This window comes from Pseudorca crassidens, chromosome 18 (genome assembly GCF_039906515.1).
Source record: "Pseudorca crassidens isolate mPseCra1 chromosome 18, mPseCra1.hap1, whole genome shotgun sequence".
Lineage (NCBI taxonomy): Eukaryota > Metazoa > Chordata > Mammalia > Artiodactyla > Delphinidae > Pseudorca > Pseudorca crassidens.
The window spans coordinates 34686107-34709537 of record NC_090313.1 but is presented as its reverse complement, the minus strand read 5'-3'; the positions used below and the strand labels follow the sequence as shown (position 1 = coordinate 34709537).

The window sequence follows — 23431 nt, the reverse complement described above, 5'->3', positions numbered from 1 at the left end:
GAAAAAGATAAAATAAAATGTAATAAAATAAAGTAATATAAAATAAAAAGTTAGTAAAATAAAAAATAATTGTTAAGAAAAAAAAAATTAAGTAAAAAAAAAAAAAAGGACCGACAGAACCCTAGGACAAATGGTAAAAGCAAAGCTATACAGACAAAATCACACAAGGAAGCATACACATACACACTCACCAAAAGAGAAAAAGGGGGGAAAATGTATATATTGTTGCTCCCAAAGTCCACCTCCTCAGTTTCAGAGGATTCGTTGTCTATTCAGGTATTCCACAGATGCAGGGTACATCAAGTTGATTGTGGCGATTTAATCCGCTGCTCCTGAGGCTGCTGGGAGAGATTTCCCTTTCTCTTCTTTGTTCGCATAGCTCCTGGGGTTCAGCTTTGGATTTGGAGCCCCCTCTGCGTGTAGGTCGCCTGAGGGCGACTGTTCTTTGCTCAGACATTATGGGGTTAAAGGAGCAGCTGATTCGGGGGCTCTGGCTCACTCAGCCCGGGGGGAGGGAGGGGAACGGGTGCGGGGCGAGCCTGCGGCGGCAGAGGCCACCGTGACGTTACACCAGCCTGAGGCGCGCCATGCGTTCTCCCGGGGAAGTTGTCCCTGGATCCCGGGACCCTGGCAATGGCGGGCTGCACAGGCTCCCCGGAGCGGAGGTGTGGAGGGTGACCTGTGCTCGCACACAGACTTCTTGGTGGTTGCAGCAGCAGCCTTAGCGTCTCATGCCCGTCTCTGGGGTCCACGCTTTTAGCCGCGGCTCATGCCCATCTCTGGAGCTCCTTTAACGGCGCTCTTAATCTCCTCTCTTTTCGCACCAGGAAACAAAGAGGCCAGAAAAAATCTCTTGCCTCTTCGGCAGCTCCAGACTTTTCACCGGACTCCCTCCCGGCTAGCCGTGGTGCACTAGCCGCCTTCAGGCTGTGTTCACACTGCCAACCCCAGTCCTCTCCCTGGGATCCGACCTACAAAGCCCGAGCCTCAGCTCACAGCCCCGCCCGCCCCGGCGGGTGAGCAGACAAGCCTCTCGGGCTGGTGAGTGCTGGTCGGCCCTGATCCTCTGTGCAGGAATCTCTACGCTTTGCCCTCCGCACCCCTGTTGCTGCGCTCTCCTCCGCGGCCCCGAAGCTCCCCCACTCCGCCCCCCGCAGTCTCCGCCCGCGAAGGGGCTTCCTAGTGTGTGGACACCTTTCCTCCTTCACAGCTCCCTCCCACTGGTGCAGGTCCCATCCCTATTCTTTGTCTCTGTTTATTCTTTTGCCCTACCCATGTTCTTGGGGAGTTTCTTGCCTTTTGGGAGGTCTGAGGTCTTCTGCCAGCGTTCAGTAGGTGTTCTGTAGCAGCTGTTTCACATGTAGGTGTATTTCTGATGTATTTGTGGGGAGGAAGGTGATCTCCACGTCTTACTCTTCTGCCATCTTGAAGCTTCCTCAAAACTTCCAAATTTTTCTGCTGTATTTGAGATTGATAGCAAGGGATTCCTAAAATAAAATGATATTCTTGAGAAATAAATTTAGGAGGAATACAAGTATAATACATAATTGCTAGAAATTACTGCAAGATGTTGATTTCCATGGTTATCATTCCAACAATTGTTATCCTCAATATTCTTCCCTGAGACAGAATTTTTCATGTTTTCTTGAAGAGAGTAAGCCTGCCAGATTCCACTGTTTTTCTCACAGATACTTTCCAATTACGTAGAACCTGCCTCAAGTAGTCAATCTAGAGTTAGAAGTGTTTTGTAAAAAAGCTCTGTCTAGTAGGGATTGTGGAGATTAATGGGACCATTAGCTCTCAAATGGAGTTACCTTCTAGATAAAGAGTTAACCAGCTGGTATAAAAGGAACAGAAATCAAGACACATGGAGGGGGATAAAGGAAGAGAAAGTAGCTGAATCCTATAACGATGGAAGACTAGATATGTAACCAAAGGGCACTGGCTTCTGAAGGAACCATTACTACTTTGGCAATTCAGTCACATGAGTTGCCAACAAATTCTCAATGTAATAAAATTTTAAGCAGCATAGTGCTTAGTTGAAATGCCTGTCTTCTTTACTCTTCCTTGTACTTTTATATGAAATCCCATTTATTATGGCTGTAAAGCAATATAGTGGGTGAGTTCAGTAATTCATAAAGATTTCATAGTCAAATATATGCTGTTGGTGATTAAAGAGTTTCTTAAACAACTGAAATGTAATCATTGTGGTGAGAATGTTATTCCTGAGAAGAATAATTGAAAAGGGATTTTAACTAAAAAATTTAACTCAAATAAGTTAAATTCTACTCCTTGATGTAGGCAAAAACACAAGGCATACAATCTGTATGACATCTGTAAAATGGACCCCAGTGTTAGTCTTTCTTTAATGCATTCAGGAAACAGATTTTTTGGTGCATATATGAAAGATACCAGCCTGCAGATACCATAGTTTGAAGAAAGAAACAAATGAGATGGTTATGTAAATTATAAATAGAAGAGGAAAGCAACTGTCAATTAATGTTAAATAATAAATTATTTCAATTGATGTAGCTGTAACATATATTTTAACAGCTGGAGGACTCATTATGTCAAAATTCTCAACATTCTCTCTAATGGTTATTTTCACACATTTTGAATTGATTATTTTTCAAGAGATGCTATTGGATTTGTAATTAATATTGTATCAATTAAAGAGATTGATTTCATCACAATATTGAGTGTTTATTTCCATGAATAGGATATGTCTTCTCTTTTATTAAAATCTTCTGGATTAAAGTCCCTAGGTAGCATTATTTTAAGTTTTATTTTAATAACAGTTACACATTTCTTGTTTTTTTCTTTTTTCTGAGATATTATGCATATATATTTGCTCCTGTGAGTAGAAGCTCATCTTCACTTATATTTTTTAGCTGATTTTTGGTTTATATATGACTGCTTTTTTTTTTTTACTTAAAATAGATTTGAAAAGTATAGCAATCTTTTATGATGTTGTGGTCTTACTTATATTTGTATTTTATACATATATTTTGTCTGTTCTTTCTGTGGAATGAGTTCTTGGAGTTGTTTGGCCAGTTAGGAGCAAGGAAGGAAAGAGTTAAATTCTATTATTTGTGGTAGGCAATGTTATTCTCTTCTCAATATCCTTTCTCCCTTTCTTCTTAATTAAAAGAAGTCCTACATATGACTGCTTTTTAACCAGCAATGATACATATTTCTCTTTGTTTTTATGTTTTCAGATGTTTGTTTTTACTTAGAAGTATAAAATATCATCAAAAGAATATTGCCTGCTCCTTTAAAATTTTTATATTTCTTGATAATTTTTGTGAACTAATTGCATTGGTTAATACTTCCAGAAAAATTTTAAATAATAGTGATCACAGTGGGCCTTTTGTCTTGGTCTTGACTTCAGATGGAAGATTTCAAGCTGATTCTTGCTATATGACTTTTTTTGCCTTATTACAGAAGCAATTATTTAGTCTACTTTTAAGACTTACTGATTAATCACATATTGATTTTAAATTTTATCATGTCTTATCAGCATCTATAGAAATTATTATTTTATTCCTTTGTCATATTGTATGACATAATGTGCTGAATTGTATGTTAGTATATTTTCTAATTTCAAACTATATTTCTTTTCGTGGTACAAATGTCATTTATTCATGTTAACATTCTTTGGAGTCTATTCACAGATATCTTCTAAAAGATTTTTGCTTACATATTTATAATTGAGATTGGTCTTTTTTGTGTTGTGATTGCTACCTGTGGATGTCATTTGTACACTGTGCAGGTAAAAAGTGTTCAGAGAGTCCTTTCTTCCTTAATTCTCTGTATTCTTAAATTTTTCAGGTTCTGAATGAGGTTCTGTTTTTTAAAGTTTGTATAAGATTAATTTACAAAGATGTTTGGTTCTAGGGTACTTTTGTAGCTAGCTATTTTCAAACTTATTCATTTCTTCTTGATTAATGAATTTCCTCAGTGTTTTTAATCTTTGAACCTAATTTTAAAAATATATATTTTGAAAATAAGTCATGTATTTCATAGAACTCTCTTTTTGTAATATTTACTTGCCTGGATTTAAATAAATTGATCTCTTAAATCTAGTAACAACTATTTAATTTATTATTTTGTATATTTGTCAATAAACTATTAAATTCCATCTAAATTTGTTGACTATTATTTGTTTCTTTTGTTTTTCTAGGATGGTACCTGAATGATATTTAATGTCCCTAATAAGAACTTCTAATAAGTAAGAGCCATTTCATTCATTGTACTCATATTATAATGAAGAAATCCTAATAAAATTGAATGTGGAGTGATTTATAAGAATTGTATAACTGCTGTGGAATCTAAAATATTACACAGATGAACTTATCTACAAAACAGAAACAGACTCACAGACATAAAGAACAGTCCTGTGGTTGCCAAGGGGAAAGGGGAGTGGGGAAGGCATGGATTGAGAGTTTGGGACTAGCAAGCGCAAACTATTACATATAGAATGGATAAACAACAAGGTCCTACTGTATAGCACAGGGACAATACATTCAGTATCCTGTAATAAACCATAACGGAAAAGAATGTGAAAAATAATGTATATATATGCATAACTGAATCACTTTGCTGTACAGAAGAAATTACAACATTGTAAATCAACTATACTTCAATTAAAAAAAGAGAAAAAAAGAATTATATGACTGCTTATGCATATCCTCCAATCCTTGCGCAGAGTTTTTTGCTACAGAGCCAACATAAGACCCATTACAAGATTTATGTCTTAGAAAAATGTATTGGATTCCTATCCTTGAACTTAATAACTTTGTAACCTTCGGCAAATTGCTTAACCTCTCTGTCCCTTATTTTTTTCACCTTTAAAACAAGGTAATAATGTATTACCTGCCTTGTAGTGTTATTAACAGAGTTTGGTACATAATCTTTGCCAAAAAATATTTTTTCTGAAAAAAAAGATGGACCATAAACCTGTGTTTTAAGAACTACTTTGTATTTCATACAGCTTTATTTTACATATGTAAGCTGAACTGTCCTTGAGTTAAATTTGTATTAAAATCCACATTTATATTTTTAAAAAGGTTTAAATAAAAATTTTCAAATCTAACCTGAAATGCCAAGTATAATATATTATAGATGTATATTATACTTGTATTACTTCATGTATTTTATCTACTACTTTATTATCATTTGAGATTGTTCAGTATCACCATGAATATTCATTTTTTTCTTTTTAAAGTTTCTGCTTAAAAAATAATAACTCTTTAGTCTTTTCCTGTATCTTTTTCTCTGAACAAGTATTTTATCTTTGTTCCAGTGCAGTGTTCATTACCACATCAATAAGCCTGTTTGGTTTACTTTCTATCTTAATATGACTAATGGACCACTGTTTATATACTTTCCTGTTGCTTTTACTAACTATTCTGCTTGCCAGAATTGTGCTCTCTTTGAAGTATACATATCCTCCATGCACTGTAACATTTTGTACCCATGTCCCAGCTTCACTAATCTATTAATTGCATACTATTTACTGAACTTTATTACTCAGAATTAATCCTAAGTGTTAAAGAAGTCTGAACTATTTATGAACAAAATTGTTCTAGACTCAATATTTGTTCTTAGAGTTCATTTGTAAATTAAAACATTTGTGCTTTTGGTTTTCTTTGAATTATGATCCTTAAATGAATCTAATAAAGTATTTGATTGATTTATCTTGCCAGAACTGGGCCTTTTTGTAAGAAAAATTAACTATCCTTTCACTCCCTTTGAAAACAGTGAATTGATGATGATTTCAAAATGGATTATATAGATTCTGGCAAAAGCATAGTCCAGAATCTGTAGATAAGAGCTTTAGTTTCCTCTCTGCCTCTTAATAGATCTAGTAGTATTGAACATATCATTAAACTTCTCTGAGTCTCAATTTTTTACTTTGTAAATTTTAAATTGGCTTTTTAAAAATCTTTCCCATTAGGTGGCTTAAATAAGACTAAATTTAAATAAACTAACATGCAAGAAATTTCTTACACAGTGCCTGAAACTATTTCTCCTCTTATAGAATACAGAAATTAGACTATATGCCATTAGGTCTCTTTCTCTAATAATCCTTTCTGGTTCTGGTGTAAATTTTACATTTCGTAATATGAATATGAGTTTATAAGATATATTTACCTTTTTGGTAGCTATGAACCAGCTTTCCTGTCTCCCCAACAACGTTATTTTCCAGAACTCCTTCTTTGTAGCCTCTTCCAGCTGTCAGTTACCATTCCTCAGAGTATAATTAATATTGAGGGTCAAACTTTGACTGAAAGGGACAAAATCTATATTTCTGATCCAGTTATAAAAAGTTACCTCTTCATCTTCCACAAATGATTATTCTCTTAGAACATAGAACATTGACATTTGAAGCCAGACCTGGGTTTGAATCCTGGATCTGTTTATTATTTCAGCAATCTTGGACAATCACTTAAGTGCTCTGAAATATTTTATCTTCTCTAACAAGAAAATAATAAGATAAGAGATATTAATCTCTTTCCCTACTTCCACGCTCCTGTGAGAATCAAATATAGTACTGTTCTGCATTTTGTACATTAAAAAATGCCAAGAAAATATTAGGCATATTTATTTATATGCATTGTGAATTACTTGTTAATTATGGAAAAAGCAGAAGAACCTAGTCATGAGGACTAGCCCTCTCTGGTGAAAATGGTTAGAGAAAAAAATAAACTGGGCTGCATTATGTATAAGATGCCAGTGTACTCAGAGAATGAGGCAGGAAAGTTGTCCTTCAAGCAGGGAGATAAGAAGCAAGACCCCACAGATCTTGACCTCAAATGCTCTGTTTTAAGCTCTTGAGACATGTCCCCATGCAGGCACTCAGCCAGGCTCTGAGAACACCTACTCTAGGAGGGCATGGTAGTCAGTAGTTAGATTCTAAAGGGTGGTTAAACTTTAGTCTCTAATGCATTCAGGCAACTCAAGCTACTAATATTTTACCAGAAGTTATTAGAAGCAATGTTTTGGGAGCTACCAGAACATTAAGTTAAAGACAGCAAAAACTCACATAATTTATCCAAACAAACCTCTTATGGTACCCTTACTCAATTTCTCTCTTGTCATTTTCCTTACTCAACTCTACCTAGAAGTAGGGGAAATAAACTCAGTTAGAACAGAAGCAAGCACAAGTCTAAGCCACAGGCATTGCTGAAGCCTCAGGCATGCACAATAGAACAGGATACTATACACATCATGGAACTGCAGTATGGGGGCTGGTGCTGGGTACCAACCTGCCCCCTAGTTCAGGCGGCTAAATGCAAGCACAGAAATCTGCCTCACCTAACTTTAGTAAGATCTTACTGGACCTTAATTTATTAAAAGTATAATTAAGCACTCACAAAATTAACAAAAGACTGGACAATAAGTTTTAGAAAATGAGCAGGAAAAAAAGGCTGGAACCACAGCAAGTGCACTTAAATTCCACTGGTTTCACAGAAGATGCTGCAATAAGTATGACATCTCACCATCCCCATGTTCTTGTGTCATTCACTAAAGATTCAAATTCACATGAGATAGAGTTTGATAGACTGAGCCTAAATCACCTAAGTGACCCCTGATGGACCAAGATAGGGATAGTAATGATATGATTCCTTCAGATTTCAGATTGAGGGCAGCCACTGTATTGTACCAAAACTATACACAATTGGGGCTTGCCTAGAGGAGAGAAGGATTTACTAACAAAATGATCCAAGATTGACAAATTTCACTACACTGACCTAAACCGTGGCCTCTTACTATCCAATTCAAGCATGTTTCTTCCGGGAAAGCATTCTTAAGCATTTTCCTAAAATCACGATCAATAAATCAATAAATCCGATAGAGCCAATGCTATAAATCACAGCTGTGCAGCAGTGTATTTTGCCAGCACCATGGACAGGGAGGTAGGCAACCAGCTAGGGGAATGTCGCGAAGGTGTTCAGTTCCTTCTCCAGCACGTGATGGGGATTCTTACTGGCACTCAGCTGCAGGCAGCATACGAGATTTGAGGCAGTTGTTAGGTAAAATTTTACCTGTTCACAAGTTCCTACCAGAAACCAAAATACCACTTGATGGTTATTTGCTTTAGAGTTGTGACAGACACTTACCTATTTGCCCCAAAGCAATTCACAGCCCAGTTTCTCTTCTTTGCTGCTAGATCTTACCTTTTCATTTAGAAACTGAAAGTACCAAGTACTCATTTCCCCTGCCTCCCCTCTTTCATCTGGGGATGGACAAATGACTCAATAACTGCCACTGAAATTTCACAGAAGGTGACCTGGCTGGCCTCTTGGGAAGATTTTCCTTCTAATAAAAATGAGGTGTCCAAGGGAAAAAAAAAATTCTACCCACTAATTCTTTTTTGATACTGTAATTTGAGACTGTGCTGCTTAGATTTGCTTTGGACATTCAAGAAATGTCTTAAGAAAAAAGAGAAGTTAATTCTTGGACATTCAAGAAATGTCTTAAGAAAAAAGAGAAGTTAATCTTAGAAAAGCTACCACCTCTCTCTGGAATGCTTGTTATATGAGACAAAACTGTCCAGTCTTTAAGACATTATAGACAAGTTTTCTATTACTTACAACCAAAAGCACACTAAGTGATAAGTAATTTGTAGGTGGAATGTGGATTGGTACCATCAAGAAATTCTAAAACAAGGAATTGTTGGGGTGAAGGATATAGAATTGAGAACTTAACTCTTCCAGGCTGGAAAGTTGGTGGCCATTATGAAGCAGTTAACTCTTAATTAAGCAGCCTTATTGAAATACCTTGGGATAGTAAGCCACCTTTGAATCTTTAGTGTTATGAGAAATAGTAGGAAAATTCGGAATACTGGAATTTGTTGTCTATTTCTTGCAGTTTTCTTCTAGGCACTACAGAAGAGATAAACCTAATCTAAAGTCAGCTGGTCTGAAAGGAAGTGAACAAAGAAGAAAATATGGCCCTCTGATTGTGGGACTTCCCATGTCTTGCCTTAACTTACACTGTATTAATGAGTCTAAGCCTACTTAAATGATTGACATTTGGGCCAACTTCAACATGGCAATAGTGTCCCAATTATTTTCTGACTTACAAGTGGCCCCAGTGGTATTCAGAGCAATGCTGTCTTCCAAGTGTTTACCCATACTAGAAAAACCATTCAGGTCTGCCTTAGAAGGCAGGGATTCCTCAAAATATCTATCTTTTTCACTGAGAAAAAAATTTGAATTTGTTATATGGGTGTTCCCTGACTTTAATACAAATGAATCTGTATACTGAAAAAGCAGACTATGCATCACACTTATAAAAAGATTTATGGCTTTAACAAAGAGTTCAAACACAAGTACCATTAAATAATTGTTCAAGTAATAGCAAATATACACAATATAAGATATATTTAAACCAAAAATAACTCAAAGGGTAATTATTTACTAAATAAAGGAATTATCATTTAGAAAACAGATTATACAACTTTCAACAGTCGTTTAAAAATATGATATATAGGAATTTGATTTGCAATATATATACAAAATTAACTATTTCTTTGTTTTTTCCTTTAGGTCAGAAATTATTTAAAACAGGGGTTGACAAACTATGACCCTCAGACCAGATGCCTGTTTTTGTAAATAAATTTTATTGAATCTATTTGTTTCAAACTGTCTATAGCTGCTTTGGGGGCACACTGGCAGATTTACATAGCCGAGACACAGACAATAGGTCTGCAAGCCTTAAATCTGTCCTTTCGTGAAAAGTATGCAAAATGCCAACCCCTCGCATTTTTATAAGTGAATTTTAAAATATATATTTATATTTTTAAAAGTGAATTGATACCTATATTTAGGTGTCAAAATGGGTTCCTTTAGGGATCAACTAAAACTTGGGTCTCAAGCTCTATTGATCCTAATCTGGAGATTTGAAACCCAAAACGTAAGGTATGATTTTGAAGAAATTGTTAACAAGTAGAGTTTTTAGCTTGTTCTATTCCCAAACGCAAGCCACCCCCCGCCTCCAGCTTTACTAACTTCAACTGATTACAGAAATAGAAGTAAACATAACTGTGGCAGAGACTGGCCAGAAGCACACCAAGACCACCGTGGACAAGACAAGGTTTCCCAGCTTCACTTGCAGTTAGTTTATCACCATATGATGGGGTCTGGCCAACGGAATATAAGTAGTACCGATGTGTGACCTTCCAGACCTATTCATAGTATGTTCCATGTAATACTCGAGTCTCTCCATGTCCCACTCACATGGCTGAAAGTTCAAGATGCTGACATGGCTGAAACACCTAATGGAAGGATCCTCGAGTCACTGATTGGAGGAGAGCCACCCAAAAGGACCTCTCAGTCCACACTGAACTGTGGTGAAAGTAAAAAATAGACTTTCTATTGTACTGAGCAACTAAAAGTGGAGTCATTTGTTAAAACAACTAGCATACATTATCTTGACTAATGTAATTGTACACAAATGTTTTGATTAATTGTATTATCTTCTTTTTTGATATTTAAATAAAATTGATTATTCTCTGTCTCATTTTCTGGTATCACTTCACTTCCAAGTTGTTGTTGAATTTCTAAACACATGTAATCTTATTTCCATCTCTTACTCTGTTTTCTAGTTTTGCTGAATTTGATCTGGATTCCATTTTGCCTTTAGAAGGTACATTCTTTTCTTCACCACCATGTTGACTCAGTTATAAAAACAGCCTCTTATCCTTCATTATTTGAACTATCACTCACACAGCCTTTACTGAATGTTTTTAGATGATGAATTACATTGCCATGAAATAAAGAAGTAAATTATGAGCACTAAGCAAACTTCTCAAAAGTCCTTTAGTCTCTCCCACCTCTAGAAATTTCTCACTGACTGATATTTCACCCACATTTTCCACTTGTTCTCTCATTTTCCCTTCTTTCTCTTCTATTCTCTGCTCTCCTCATTAAAAAAAAACTCCTTTTAACCTTTTCTGCAGAAGTGTCCTCCTTGCCCACCTTTAGTTCATTCAAGTTCATATCCATAATCAAACATCTATTAGAATGTGTTCATAAAGAAGAGAATTATCCACTTGTCAAAAATTCTGTAAATGCCACTTAAAATAACATCTTTTTCTTCCCACTGTAGATGCAATCTCACATCTTCAAAGCCCCTCCATTACCCCCACACTCCCAAATCTGAAGATTTTTTGATATACGTTTTAAAGAACATGTTTCAGTACATAGGCCAAAAACCTTTGGGTAGTAAGATCTTTTAAAACTTACCCGTGTGAGGGATCCAGGGTTTGGGATCTGTGGTTATTATGCGATCCTTCATTTAGGCTCTCATACGGGGAATACCATGCATCCATTCTTTACAGCACATCTCAAATGTTCTAAATGCAACTTAATACCACCCAATTGTTAAGCCTATGCTTATTAAAATCAAACTCTGCCAGTGAATGTCTTATGTGGTACATGAATTCAGATCCTTGAATGACTAAGAATAAAACAGAGAAAGTGCATTTAGAGAGGGTAGGGAACATCTCAGATTACTTCTGTATTACACAAAAATTGTAAATTATGTCCATTAGAAACAAGGAAAACAAGTACTAAATTAGGGAAGAAACAATAGAATTACACTGGATGGAATAGTGATTTTCGCAGCTAAGGCTCATAAAAAAAAAGGAAACTAAACCAAAATAAACACAAGCCTCGGAACTATTCTCCTGTATTTGTTCACACTGTGGCAGGCTAAGGCTTGTGCAAAAAGTCCTGGCAGAGCCATATTATAGTTCTCTATTGGATTCTTATGCAGGCTGGCATGAAGTTACCATTAATTGCTCAAGGGCTATATAACCCTTTTTATTGAGTTTATTGAAGAGTGTTTGAGAAATGCTTATCCCACTCTGATGAGCTGAGTAGGTTGAATAAACCTTAAACAAAGCTTCTTCCGCCTCGAGCATCCAAGTTACTCGGCATTTTGGGGATTACAGTGGGACCCAAGAGACAAGAGTCAACAAAACCAGGCCATAAAATCAAGAAGGCGTTGAATCTTTGGTTTCAGGACTAGACAAGGGAAAATGAAAAGAATGTCTTTAAAACACATACTCTCTGAAACAAAGCAAAACCAATTTACAAACATTTTTTTTGAGATTGCAGAAGAGGGACACTGTGAAATGTTTTCAGAAAGCAAAAGAAACCTAAAGTATTTGCAAATCCCTTACGTGTTCATTTGTTTTCTCAGGCTCTTTATACCTATTTCTGAGAACTGTAAGCCTAAATTTTAAATACTGGGCTTCCTCTTTAATCAGGTGACCACCTAAACCATTGCTAGGACCCTTCTCAAAACCTTACTAATATCTTTACCAGTGTAGGGCCCTGAAGCTTCATCTTCATTAACTTCATGCCAAATTTGTCTTCCCTATTTCTTAGAAAGTTTCATTTTGTTGACCAGGAATTCTCTCACCAGGAAATTTGCAAGAAATTGAATCTCGAGTTTGAGGCAAGCATATGGTTTTGTTCTATTTTCAGAAACTCATAATAAATATTTTATGTTCTGTCATTTCCAAATTCATCTCATATTTGGATGAGATTTAACCTAGATATATTTCATATTATATTTACCCCAGATACAACTTTATACATATCATTTCCTGAAATTATTGATTCAAAATTTTTAATTCCGGTTTTCCATGTTTCTCCAGCTCAAACTCCAGCTCAATACTGACAAGTTTACACTTTAACTTCAATAGGTAATAAATATTAAATATTAGGTTTCAAAAAACAAACTTAATAGCCACATGTATACCAAGGTATTCATTATTTTTAAAATACATCTTACTAGGGCTTCCCTGGTGGCGCAGTGGTTGAGAGTCCACCTGCCGATGCGGGGACACTGGTTCGTGCCCCGGTCCGGGAAGATCCCACATGCCGCGGAGCAGCTGGGCCCGTGAGCCATGGCCGCTGAGCCTGCTCGTCCGGAGCCTGGGCTCCGCAATGGGAGAGGTCACAACAGTGAGAGGCCCGCATACTGCAAAAAAAAAAAAAAAAAAAAAAAAAATACATCTTACTAAATTTTATGATGACTGCCACTTTTCCTGTTTTTCTGTTCCCCTTCTCTCTTCTCATTGCATATGGATTTGCCATATGGACTAGTTCCTTATCAATATGTAAAATGAGCCTGGAACACCGACTTATTTAGACAGATGCTTGTCAACATCAATCAAAAACAGTAAATGCATATAACCACACATATTAATACTTTTAAAAGCACTTTATTAAGAAATATTTTCTTAAATATTAATTTTTAAAAATCAATTCTTAAAAATTCTACTCTAAGATTCTGCATATTTTCTCCTACATTTTCTTCTAAAAGATTTTTCTTTTAATTTTCCTTTTTTTATTCTATAATCAATTTTGAATTTGTGTGTGTGTGTGTATGTTGTGAATTGAGGGCTTAATTTTTAAGTGAATATTCAATTTTTCTTGCACCACAAGATTAAAGCACAATCCTTTCTCCTTTGAATTTACTTGACACCTTAGTTGAAAATCAGTTGAACATCTCCATGTGGGTCTATTTCTAACTATTAAGTCTATTCTTTTCAACTTGAGTCAGTTTAGGTAGTTTGTGTGTTTCTAGGAATCTGTATATTTTATCTAGTTATCTAATTTATTGGTGTATAATTGTTCATAGTGTTCTCTTATGATCTTTTTCATTTCTTTAAGGTCAGTAGTAACATCTCCACTTTCATTTCTCATTTTATTTATTTGTGGCTTCTCTCTCTCTTTTTTTTTTTTTCTTATTCAGTCTAGCTAAAGATTTTTTAACTTTGTTGATATTTTTAAGGAATCAACTTCTGGTTTTATTGAGTCTATTGCTTTTCTATTGCTTATTTTATTTACCTCCACTCTAAATTTTTTTCCTCCCTTCTGCTAGCTTTGGATATAATTTGTTCTTCTTTTTCTTCTTCCTTAAAGTATAGAATTAGGTTATTAATTTTAAGTCTTTTTTATTTTAATACAGGCATTCATAGTTATAAATTTTCCACTGAGCATACATTTGCTGCATCCCGTTAAGTTTTGTATGTTTTATTTTTGTTTCATTTGTCTCTAAATAGTTTTAATTTCCTTTGCAATTTCTTCTTGTATCTATTGGTTGTTTAAGAATATACTGTTAATTTCCACATATTTGTGAAATTTCCAGTTTTTCTTTTGTTATTAATTGAGCTTTATTCCACTGTGATCAAAACAGATACCTTATTGAGGATCCCTTGACTTTAGACAGTCACTTCTCTCTTGCTGCTTTCAAGATTCTCTCTTTGTCTTTGGTTTTCAAAAGTCTGATTATAATGTATTTCCAGGTGAGTCTCTGAGTTTATCCTGTTTAGAGTTCATTGAGCCTCTTGGATGTGTAGATTCATGTATTTCATAAATTTGGGGGACTTTTCAGCCATTATTTCTTCAAATACACTTTCTGCCCCTTGATTTGTCTCATCTCCTTCTGGTAGTCATTCCCACAATGAGCATGTTGGTCCTCTTGATGGTCTCCAACATATCTTCCAGGCTCTGTTCACCTTTCTTTCTGATCCTGAATAAATCATTTCAATTGTCCTATCTACAAGTTCATTGGTTCTTTCTTCTACCTGCTCAAATTTGATATTGAATCCCTCTAGTGAATTTTTCATTTAGTTATTGTACCTTTCAGCTCCAGAATTTCTGTTTGTTTCTTTTTTGTAATTTCTACATCTCGATTGGTATTTTGATTTTGTTCACATGTCATTTTCCTGATTTCTTTTAGTTCTTTACCCATGTCCTCCTTTAGTCATTTGAGCATTCTTAAAACATTTGTTTCAAAGATTTTGCCTGGTAAGTCTTACCTTCTGTAGGGATGGATTTCTGTCAAATTTCTTTGTTCCTAGAATGGGCCATTATTCCCTGTTTTGTTGTAAGCCTTGTAATTTTTTGTTGTTGTTGAAAATTGGGTATTTAAATCTGATCATATGGTAATTCTGGAAATCATTCTCTCCTTTACCCAGGGTCTGCTGATTTTTCAATTCTTGAACGCTATAGTAGTTTACCTGTCCAGTGACCCCAAACTATTCCCTCAAATACTGCATTCATGCCATGTACAGCTGCCAATTCTGCTCCCCAGATTGTGTTCAGCTAGAGATTGACAGAGATATCGCTGAAAGCTAGAAGTCATAAAAAAGGAGCTAGTCCTTGCATATTGGTTCTGTGCCAGGGCTTTCATTCCACACTTACCCAGGCTTACACAAGTCTATGGATCAGCCCAAAATGAAAGCTGAGGATTTTCTCAAGCATTCTCTGAGCATGTATCGTAACCTGGGCATATGCATATATTTGCAAATTTCCCTATATAGATGATGCTTTTGAGTGTTCTAATTTCCCAAAGAAACTCTCTCAGTTTTTGTTCCTGGGTCTTAGGTGGTCTATTGTTTTATTGACTATAATCTTTTGTCCCAGGCACATGAGGATTGTTAGTTCACCTTGCAGTATTTTTGAGCAATGCCCACCACTTGACTTCCAGTTAAGCAATAGAGATAAGTGCCTTGCACCAGTCCTTCAGGTAGCTCCCAGACAGGTTAGATAAACACAGTAATTTGCACATAGTTCTGCTTTGTTTCCTCTGGAATCAGTGGGTTTCCCCTGATAATACAAGCTGCTTCCACTTTAAAACCAACACTTCCACCACCATGGTGAGAGGCTGAGCAAGGGCAAGTAAAAGCACCACAAAACTTTCCTATGATTTTATTTTATTTATTTTTTTAACAACTTTATTGGAGTATAATTGCTTTACAATGGTGTGTTAGTTTCTGCTTTATAACAAAGTGAATCAGCTATACATATACATATATCCCAATATCTCTTCCCTCTTGCATCTTCCTCCCACCCTCTCTATCCCACCCCTCTAGGTGATCACAAAGCACTGGGCTGATCTCCCTGTGCTATGTGGCTGCTTCCCATTAGCCATCTAATTTACATTTGGTAGTGTATATATGTCCATGCCACTTTCTCACTTCGTCCCAGCTTACCCTTCCCCCTCCCCGTGTCCTCAAGTCCATTCTCTATGTCTGCATCTTTATTCCTGTCCTGTCCCTAGGTTCTTCATAACTTTTTTTTTTTTTTTTTTAGATTCCATATATATCTGTTACCATATGGTATTTGTTTTTCTCTTTCTGACTTGCTTCACTCTGCATGACAGACTCTAGGTCCATCCACCTCACTACAAATAACTTAATTTATCTTTATGGTTGAGTAATATTCCATTGTATATACGTGCCACATCTTCTTTATCCATTCATCTGTCAATGGACACTTAGGTTGCTTCCATGTCCTGGCTGTTGTAAATAGAGCTGTAATGAACATTGTGGTACATGACTCTTTTTGAATTATGGTGTTCTCAGGGTATATGCCCAGTAGTGGGATTGCTGGGTCATATGGTAGTTCTATTTTTAGTTTTTAAAGGAACCTCTATACTGTTCTCCATAGTGGCTGTATCAATATACATTCCCACCAACAGTGCAAGAGGCTTCCCTTTTCTCCACATCCTCTCCAGCATTTACTGTTTGTAGATTTTTTGATGATGGCCATTCTGACTGGTGTGAGGTGATATGATTTTACATTTACCTTTTTCTTGATTCAGCATTTACCTGGCTACTGTAAACTTTTGACCACTTTCCAGAGTTCTGACAAATTTGGTTCTGACAGTTTCTGCTTATTTTTCAATATTTCTGTGGGAGTATGAGAGCAAGGCACTGCCTTCTACCATTTTGCTGTCACTTCCTTTATGCCCATTCTTGAAGGGGCTCTTTGAAATGCTGTGTTGAAAAGGATTATGATGCCAAGTCAAGTCAAGTGAGAGAAAATGTCAAGATTGATTAGTTATATCTGTTTTAAAGTATAACAGCAAATGGTCCACAAAGTTCCCAACTCCAGACAAGCCCAAGTAAATACTACATGACTTGGTACACTGCAGTCCAGAGCAGGACCATAATTTCTGATATGTCACTCTAGTACTGACTGGAGGTGTTCTAAACTATACCTGTGCATATACCTTCTGATGATGGGGCATATTACTGACTCACATAGATATTCCTATCTTTAAAGAAGGGATGCTCTTAAAAATGTGGCTTGGTGAATCAAGACAAGAACTTGGCATCAGACACACCAAGGTTCAGATTCTGATTTTATTCCTTCTATTGTGAATTTGAATAATTATTTTAACTCTTGGCTTAAACAAGTTTATTTCAAAAATTGTTTATTAAATTTGTTTTGAAAATTTTTCAACGATTTGTTGAAAACAACAAGCAAAGTATCTGTGAATATACTTTGATCTACTAATAAAGGTAATTACTATTATTATGCCAGAGTAACAGTAGTCCTAGCTGTAGACAACTGAGAGGGTAAATGACAGGAAGCAGTGAGGTAAGAGTACTCATATACTTTGATTTACCCAAGAGGATTCCAATTTATATCCATTATTCCAACATATGAATAGTGTCTTTTCTCAATCCTACAGTATCCTGATTTGGATCAATTAAAGTGCTGTCCCTAAGATGTTATGGATAACACACTATAGTAATATTAATTTCCTAGAAATGGTACCAACAACAATTTCCAAGTCATTTAGCCAGAGAAGAAAAGAACATCTTTATACTTCCTGTTTTGAAATAAATCTCTTTCATTCTGCTCATCTCTCCTTCCCCCTCTTATTTTCCTCTGTGAGCTGCCTATCTCAATCACCATTCTCTTCTTCCCTAGTAGCATAAAACCAATTTTCAGATGGACACATTGCCACCTAGAATAAAAGACAACTATTCCTAACCCTCTTGGAGCTTTGCCAACCAGATGACTATGTTTGAATAATGATATATAAGTGTTAAGTGGAACAACTAGGAAGATTACTAAGCAAGATGACTCAAGTTAGAGGAACAAAAAAGGGGTGCGCTTCCTAATTTGTCAGTTCCGTTGAATAATTTCCTGCTTACGGTTTATCATGTAGGCATAATGATCAGAATTGGAGCAGCCCCCTTGAGCCTTCAGTTGACCTTATGCATAAGTGTTATTCACTGGAATGATACACAATAAAGATAGAGACCAGGGCTCCTGATGGCATCAGGGTCTTGTCCCCCAGCCCTGGACTACTTGACTATCAAAGACAGAAATAAATCCATGTTTTTTTTTTTTTTTTTGCAGTACGTGGGCCTCTCACTGTTGTGGCCTCTCCCGTTGCGGAGCACAGGCTCCGGACGTGCAGGCTCAGCGGCCATGGCTCACGGGCCCAGCCGCTCCGCGGCATGTGGGATCTTCCCGGACCAGGGCACGAACCCGTGTCCCCTGCATTGGCAGGTGGACTCTCAACCACTGCGCCACCAGGGAAGCCCGTTCCATGTATTTTTTAAGCAAGTACTTTCTGGGTCTCTATAACAATCCTAATATATACAGAATTTGTTACATGAGCATGAAACATTGAAATATTGGAACATTAAATGTGCCCCTGTTAAAGACCAAAATTCATCTGAGTAAACTTGAAAGATGTTATTGGCTTGATTCAGCTATTCATGAATTGGGCAGCATCCAATCTAGAGGATAGAAAGGAGCTCAGAAGAGTTGTACAAGCACTTTTATAGACCAAACTCAGCAGGAACAAGGAAGTTAGACTGGGCATTTGCTGATTTGTTAAAGCAGGGATAGTTTCCTTATAAGGAGCTAAGGAAAGTCTTAGGAGCCAGGTCAAATGACTTGTGTTGAGCAGTCAATTGCTGATTGGTTGACCTAGGCCTTCCTTTTCTGGGAGAGCTGAGCCTAGATATTGTTGGTTTGCTGATATGGGGCTTAGCATGAATGACATCATCTTGGGCTTAATCCAGTTGCTTTAACATCCTCCATATCATAGGCTGGGAAGTTGGCAACATTTATCATTTAATACTAAAATATTTGGTCAAACTGCTGCCTACCTTTCCTTGGAAAGCAGTCAAAAAGCAGACTAAATGGCCTTAAGGGAAAATGTGGAAAAATTAGAATGTTGTCTACACTGGCTGCTTCTTGCTGATTTTAACAGTTTTAGGATTGATTAACTCAGACTAGATCCCGCTTATCAGCAGAGATGTTAGAGACGTGTTCTCTCTCTGTGGTCCACAATCTAAATGCATTAAATCTGGAGCCTTTCACATAAATACACTAATATGTATAAAATAGATAACTAATGATAACCTGCTCTATATTACAGGGAACTCTACTTCACTTTTCTGTACAGTAGAAACTAACACAACATTGTAAAACAACTATACCCCAATAAAAAGGTTTTTTTAAATCAAGTTGTACATTTAAAAATATACAATTATAGTTGGCAATTATTCCCAATTATCCCTCAATAAAGTTTTTTAAAAGATAATAAAATTTTTTAAAAGTTGGAAACTTTCAAGATTAAAAAAAAAAAGACAAATGCTCTGTGCTCAAACTGAAGCATTTAGAAGTCTATTCTGAAAAAGCAGCCTTAGCAGGAGATAAATCACTGGCCCCAATGCTTTTTAAAAGGCCTTCCATTAATAGTTCTCTGTCAGACAATGGAAGGCAAGCTAGCGGCAAAGATTAGATGAAGTATGTTGTCTTCCTACACAAGCTGATTCTTTTAAATGATCTCAAGTTAGAATCAGGCTTAGAAACTACCAGATCTGAAAGCCAAAAGAAAACACAAACCTGGACTGCAATGGTTATTATTATTAAAACTTTAATAGTACTTGAACCTGTCCTGGAAGGAAATGGTCTCTAGAATCTGCAAACTCCATGAAATGACAATTTCCATTTCTTACATTAGAAATAGCTGTGGAGGGTCATGGAACAGGAAGAACTACCTGCCCCCCACCTTCACCTTCCCCATCAGGAAGGTAAAACAAGGAACCAGAGAGGTCAATGGCAGGAGAGCTTCTCCAGAAAGCAGAAGTAGAACAGACAGATAATGTAACGGAGGATTCTGTTCTACAAGTAGTTTAAGGAGCCCCATTACTCCTGCCCATCATTTTGATGAGCTAATGATGTCAGCGTTTTCTACTCTATACTTGTTCTAAATGGAATTTTTATGTCATTCTCCCTACTCCTTCTCTTCTGGGTGTGTATCAGGTAGATAACTTTCCTTTTAGTTTAGTAAGTTAATAAAAAATAAAGAGCTATTGGATCTGATAAAGAATCAGCAATCATCCAGAAACCCTGCCCATTAAGCTAGACATATAACTGGATGAGTTCCTTGTAGCTAGCTCTGGCCATGTGACTAATTTCCAGGTAATAAGTTACAAATTAAAGGGTTGAGTGCTTAAGAAAATTTCTTCAAAAACATTGGGCACTTGCTCCCTTTCTAACTCCATCTTAATAACTGGGATACAGATGTGATGGCTGATGCTTCAGCAGCCATCTTAAATCAATGAGGGCTATAACTAAGGATGGCCAAGCAAAAATCTAGAGGACAGCAAGGGGCTGCCATACCAGCTCTGGACTACTTGTTTCAAACTTAATTTATTTGAAAGAAATCAGCTTCTCATCTGTCAAGTCATCATTATTTAGTGGTTTGTGTGAGTGTTTAATGTGGCCTATTTAATCCAAAAAGCATATTCTCTTACATGCTTGAAGGAAAGAATGAGTGTGTGGATAATTTTTATTTGAGTTTTTATTTTTTTGTCCAAGATTAAAACATAGAGGGGAGGAAGAGATTCATATTCACCCTTTTTATCTACCTACCAACCATTTTCAGTGCAATGGCCTTAATTCAAAGAGATTGCTTTGATCATTTCTATATCTCCTCATTTTTCTAAACATATTTAGTTTACCTAATTGCAAATATATAGTTGTATGTTCAAATAGATTTTGTATCTGTCTTTTAAATTTCTAATATTTTGGTCTTCCCTGGTGGCGCAGTGGTTGAGAGTCCACCTGCTGGTGCAGGGGACACGGGTTCACGCCCCCGTCTGGGAAGATTCCACATGCCGCGGAGCGGCTAGGCCCGTGAGCCATGGCTGCTGAAACTGTGCGTCTGGAGCCTGTGCTCCACAACGCGAGAGGCCACAACAGTGAGAGGCCCACGTACCACAAAAATAAATAAATAAATAAATAAATAAATAAATTTCCAATATTTTAAATGGCTACTTAACCAATTTGTTTTCATTCAAAGCATATTTTCCTAAGTCTGTTGTCTTCTTAGTCTTTCAGAAATTTCCATAGAAGGAATTTCTACAAAGGTTTTATATTGCTATATGTTGTGGCAAACCATGGTTAGTGAATGCTGTGTAGTACTGTCCAGATTTCTCCTTACAAATATCAAGGTGCTTCTTATCCCAGAAGCCAGGCTCTTAGGTAACTGGACCTGGGCACAGTGGTAAGGGATAGAGAAGGCATACTTGGACTCTGGCTTGCATCATGGAACTAAAGAAACCAGCCTCTTCTTTCCCAATCCTGTCTCCCCCTTCCAAGGCTGCTACACAGGAACAGGACTGTAACAGGGACCGGTGCAGGAGGACTTCTGCCTACAGGAAGTCTTCACTGCTGAATTCTGTGCTTTGAGAATGGCAATCAATGGCCTAGGCATCTGGTTGTATTCATTCATTCATCTATTCAACCATTTTCATTCTTAATTCACTCATTGCTCACTGACTTCTACTTTATGCTTTGGTGGGTTCTGGAGACAACTGAATGAATTTATCAGGACCTCCTCTTTGTTTTTTTTTTTGGCGGTATGCGGGCCTCTCACTGTTGTGGCCTCTCCCTTTGCGGAGCACAGGCTCTGGACGCGCAGGCTCAGCGGCCACAGCTCACGGGCCCAGCTGCTCCGCGGTATGTGGGATCTTCCCAGACCGGGGCACGAACCCGCGTCCCCTGCATCGGCAGGCGGACTCTCAACCACTGCACCACCAGGGAAGCCCAGGACCTCCTCTTTTGAAATTTAGTCTGGTGGGGACACCATGAAGTTGCTGCCAGTCTTGAAGCCTAGAGAGAAGCCCAAGAAAGAAACATGCTATACATTTGTCCTTCATGGTCATAGCTGCTCATGATTACCCCCAGTTGTGACTTCAAGAGAGGGAAGATCTTCATCACTGGGGGACAAAATTCAAATGTGAGCTTCTCAGATGTGTACCCTATAGATGTGGCATCAGGGTGTTTAGAAGCACCGGGCAGCCAGGAAATCAAGATTGTCGGCAAGTCCTAAAATTCTGAAGCCAGAACCTGGACCATTCTAGAGATGACCATAAGCCCCCTCACCCCCCACCATGACCAAAAACATTCCACCCCCTATTAGAAATCTTTGGAAACCTGTTGTACGTCTTCAGTTGAGGAAAGCGAGACAGTCAACCCCTGAAGGATTGAATCTACATGTGTGGGATGCAAACATTCTAACCTGGTCTCAGCAAAAGACCCATTAAAAAACAATTTTCCAGGCTTCCCTGGTGGCGCAGTGGTTGAGAGTCCACCTACTAATGCAGGGGACGCGGGTTCGTGCCCCGGTCCGGGAAGATCCCACATGCCACAGAGTGGCTGGGCCCGTGAGCCGTGGCCGCTAAGCCTGCATGTCCGGAGCCTGTGCTCCGCAACGGGAGAGGCCACAACAGTGAGAGGCCTGCGTACCGCAAAAATAAAAAACAATTTTCCTGGGAAAATCATATGAAGATGGCAGCAGGGACAAAGCTTTGCATCCACAGAGGCTCATCAGGTGAAGAATCCATGATGACCTCCATTGCACTGATATAAATGGCATGAATTTGTGGAAGCTGAGTCACACTGGGGCCCTTTATATAGGTTGTGCCACACATTTAGCTGTGATGGTTGAGAAACACATGTACCTCATTAGAAAATGGCTCTCACAAGAGCACTGGACAGAATGTACCAATATCAGGTAGAACAGAAGCATTGGACCCTGCTTAAATTTGACACCTTCTCCTTCCTCCCTGCAATTGGACCATCCCATGTTTATCATTCCAAGGCTTGTGATGTCTACATCTGAGAAGGAAGAGTCAGTTTCTGTCACTCTCAACTGTGAAGCTGAGAAAGGGGATTTTATTGGCAAACCAAAGTTGTGACCCACATGAGGAAAATTAGACTGGCAAATAACTCTGCTTTGTGTTTGGTGGGACAAATAAAAAAAGGGAAATCTATAATGATCATATTATGACTGTAGCTGACTAATAAAACCCATATTTTATGAAAGAAAAGATTGATAAAATAAGTTTTGGAAATGTAATGTACAGCATGGTGACTATAGTTAACAACACCATATTATATATTTGAAAGTTGCTAACAGAACATAACTTTTTAAAAAATTTTTTAAACTTTTGTACAGTAGGTCCTTGTTAGTTATCAGTTTTAAATATAGCAGTGTGTACATGTCAATCCCAAACTGCCAATCTATCCCTCCCTCCCACCATTCCCCCTGGTAGTGATGTTTGTTCTCTAAGTCT

At 37.3% G+C, this 23431-nt stretch overlaps 1 pseudogene; it reads left to right on the top strand.

Annotated features, from left to right (window-relative positions):
- The first annotated feature begins 22637 nt into the window (after positions 1–22637).
- On the top strand, positions 22638–23159 carry LOC137211180 (rab9 effector protein with kelch motifs pseudogene; annotated as a pseudogene).
- The last annotated feature ends 272 nt before the right edge of the window (positions 23160–23431 follow it).